At 44.1% G+C, this 4,134-nt stretch overlaps 1 protein-coding gene across 1 annotated transcript in view; it reads right to left on the reverse strand.

The window, feature by feature from the left end:
• HKR1 (HKR1, GLI-Kruppel zinc finger family member) overlaps positions 1 to 4,134 on the reverse strand; it is a 410,249-nt gene that overhangs the window by 369,285 nt on the left and 36,830 nt on the right. The gene's annotated exons all lie outside the window — the stretch shown is intronic.

The following is a 4,134-nucleotide window of genomic DNA, read 5'->3' on the forward strand; positions in this document are numbered from 1 at the left end:
AGGGAGGGAGGGAGGGAGGGAGGGAAGGAAGGAAGGAAGGAAGGAAGGAAGGAAGGAAGGAAGGAAGGAAGGAAGGAAGGAAGGAAGGAAGGAAGGAAGGAAGGAAGGAAGGAAAGTTTTTGTCTCTAACACCAAAGAAAATCTTCATTACCTTAAGGTAGACAAAAATTTCTTAAACAAGACTAACCATAGGAAATGATATTATTACAATGAAACCCAGAACTTCTATTTGTCAAAAGGCACCACATAGAGTGAAAAGCCAAACCAGAGCAGGTGAAAATACTTATCACACATACAACTGAAAAAAAAAGATTAATTTATAGAAGATATAACACATATGTACAACTGCTGCAAATCAGAGAAAAACAACCCAATTAAAAATTGGTCAAATATTTGAACATCATCTTATAAAAGGGGACATTCAACTGCACTCCAGCCTGGGCAATAGAGACTCAGTCTCAAAAAAAAAAGAGGGTACATTCAAATGGCCAAGAATCAGTGCTCAACTTTATTAGTAATAAAGGAAATTTAAATTAAATATAAATTAGACACCCACCAGATTGGCAAACATTTAAGAGTTTTATGATGCCAAGGGCTAGCATGGAGTGGAGCTAAGAAAACTCTTGTAAACTGCTGGCAAAAGTACAGTATCTTTAGAGAACAGTTCGGCAATGTTTGGTAAAACTGAAGATGTACAAACCCTACCTATCAGCATTTTTTTTTTTTTTGAGATGGAGTCTCACTCTGTCGCCAGGCTGGAGGACAGCGGCATGATCTCGGCTCACTGCAACCTCTGCCTCTAGGGTTGAAGCGATTCTCCACAGCCTCCCGAGTAGCTGGGACTACAGATGCACGCCACCATGCCCAGCTAACTTTTGTATTTTTAGTAGAGATGGGGTTTCACCATGTTGGCCAGGATGGCCTTGATCTCTTGACCTCATGATCTGCCTGCCTTGGCCCCCCAGAGTGCTGGGATTACAGGCATGAGCCACCGTGTCCAGCCACTATTAGCAATTTAATCACTAGGTATATACACTATAGAAATGCAAGCAAATGTGTACCAAAATATGCACACAAAATGATCATAGTCACACTGCCTGTAGTAGCCAAAAATGACAAGATAAATGTCCATCAAGAGTAGAAGGATAAGGCCAGGGACAGTGGCTCATGCCTGTAATCTCAGCACTTTGGGATGCTGAGGCAGGTGGATCACCTGAGGTCAGGAGTTCAAGACCAGCCTGGCCAACATGGTGAAACCCCATCTTTACTAAAAATACAAAAATTAGCCAGGCCCGGTGATACACACCTGTAATCCCAGCTACTTGGGAAGCTGAGGCAGGAGAATCACTTGAACTCGGGAGGCGGAGGTTGCAGTGAGCCAAGATCGTGCCATTGCACTCCAGCCTGGGCAACAGAGAGAGAATCCGTCTCAAAAACAAACAAAAAAGAGTAGAAGGATAAGTAAATTATAGTATATCCATATAATGGGATAGTATATATATAGCAATAAAAAATGAACTGTTAGCTGGGTGCAGTGGCTCTTGCCTATAATCCCAGCATTTTGGGAGGCTGAGGAGGGTGGATCACCGGAGGTCAGGAGTTCGAGACCAGCCTGGCCAACATGGCAAAACCCAGTCCCTACTAAAAATACACAAGTTAGCCGGGTGTGGTGGCACGCGCCTGTAATCCCAGCTACTCTGGAGTCTGAGTGAGGAGAATCGCGTGAACCCAAGAGGCAGAGATTGCAGTGAGCTGAGATCTCGCCACTGCATTCCAGCCTGGGTGACAGGGCAAGACTCTGTCTCAAAAAAAAAAAAAAAAAAAAAATGAACTGTCACTTTTATTATGTAGTCTTTTGTGAAAAAAAGAAACAAAAGAATGTCTATTCATACAAAGTTAGAAAACAAACAAAAACTGCACTTCTATGGCTTTGGGATTAATTCATAGGTACTAAAGCTCTAATGAAGGGCAAAGAAATGACCACAGTGGTTATCATCACAGAAGCACAGTGTTGTTTGTGACTGTGGAGGAGTAGAGTAGAGGCTTCTTCAGTGATGGATGTATTCTAGTTATTGATCTGGGTACCCCTTACATGGATCTTTATAATTACTTGTTAAACTGTACAAGTTGGTATTTTACTTGTTAAGCTGAACAAGTGGGTGTTTTACTTATTAAACTGCACAAGTGGGTCCCATTTCTTTACCGAATTTGAAGAAAAAAGCCGTTGGCATTCAAATAAATGTTATGCATCTCTAAAAATATTTTCAAAATATACTATGTGGGAAAATATTTAATTTTATGTGAAAATGTAGGATATAAAATGGCAAATGCTGCATGAATTCAATTATGTTTTATGTGCATATATAAATTTTCTACATCAGGGATTTCTGTACTTTTGAAATTATTTAAAACAAGCATGTTTTACTTTTATAATCTGAAAGAAATCACATTTTTTAAAAAGATAGCATAAAGAAAAATTAAAACCGAGTGAGGTGGCTCACACCTGTAATCCCAGCACTTTGGGAGGCTTAGGCAGGCAGATAGATTGTGCCCAGGAGTGCGAGACCAGCCTGGGCAACATGGTGAAACCCTGTCTCTACTAAAAATAGAAAAATTAGCCATGCTTGGTGGCATATGCCTGTAATTCCAGCTACTCGGGAGGCTGAGACAAGAGAATTGCTTGAGTCAGGGAGGTGGAAGCTGTAGTGAGCCAAGATCGCGCCACTGCATTCCAGCTTGGGCGACAGAGCCAGATTCTGTCTCAAATAAATAAATAAATAAATAAATAAAAGAAAGAGAGAAAAAAAAAAGGAAAATTAAAATTGACAAATTAGTAAGAGAAAATCAGGTGTGGGAGGTGGGGTTTGAAGACACCACATTTTCTCAAAAGGGAAATTCCAGGGATCAGGTCATCTGATAAGTAAGAATTTTCAAGAGAAGGAAAGCAACTATGTCCTGACAAAGAAAAAGGGATTTCAGGAAACAAGAGGAAAAGGACAAGCTACCTTGCAGGTGCGTTGAGAATGTTCAACAGTCATTCTTTACTCCTCTCCGGAGGTCTCTATCCAAGCAGGGCAGAGCTGAGGAAGGAGAAAGGAGTCAGGAAACATCAGGTTCTTCTGAGAGAGATCCGGTTTGACTATGTCAGAAGTTATCTTGGCTACCCTACTCCCCACCACCTACAGAGTAAAGTCAAAGAAGTCTAGGACGTCCTGCTCAATCCGGGCAGGGTCAATGCCGTTCTGGGCAGAATCTGTTTCTGAGCTCACAGAGGTCTCCAGTGGCTGAAGTCACAAAGACAGAGACTCCCCATACCTACATTGGCTATATAGACACATAGTCACACAAACTCACTCACTCACACCATGGGGACATAAACGTCACAGGCACCCCAAACCTAAACACAACAGGCTGCACATGGTCACACAATCACACACTCACACACACCACGGGGGCAGACACGGACACAACTGCAGAGTCCGTGGACATCTCTCACTCAAACTCCCAGTGACATACGCCTTGGGGTCGCAATGACAACAAAGTCACACGCACCCTACATCAACAATATCACCAACACGCGCGCGCGCCCACACACATATGGAAGCAGCCACAAACCTCACAATTAAGGCATATACACATAGTTCCGCAAATGGTAACAAACACACACGCAAAGGGGACACACAGTCACAACCGCGGTCCAGGAACCTCACACTCGCAAACACAGTGTCCAACCCGGTCACAACTAAACTCCACTCACACCCGCACAAACAGAAACAAAAAGTCCTCCCCGCCCTCACAGTTCCATACACGGTCGCACAGACACACGCCCACCATAGAGACACCCCCAGTCACAACCGTACACACTCCTCAAAATCGCTCCTTAGCCTGCTCCCTACGCAGCCCACACAGGTCGGGAGTTCCTCTCGCCCCAGGCTCCGAGCAGCCTCACTTACGCCTGTTCGGGTAGGGTCAGCTCCGCTCCACTGGAATCCAAACAAGTCGACACCATCTATCTCACAAAGCCCCAAGGCCGCCAGCCCAAACCCGCGGGAAGATCCCGCCCACTCCTCAAGAGACAATCTAGTTATCGCGGGAGAGAGCCCTGAGCCTAGAGGCTTCTGGGAAGTGTAGTCC

Source organism: Theropithecus gelada, chromosome 19, assembly GCF_003255815.1.
Source record: "Theropithecus gelada isolate Dixy chromosome 19, Tgel_1.0, whole genome shotgun sequence".
NCBI classification, from domain to species: domain Eukaryota; kingdom Metazoa; phylum Chordata; class Mammalia; order Primates; family Cercopithecidae; genus Theropithecus; species Theropithecus gelada.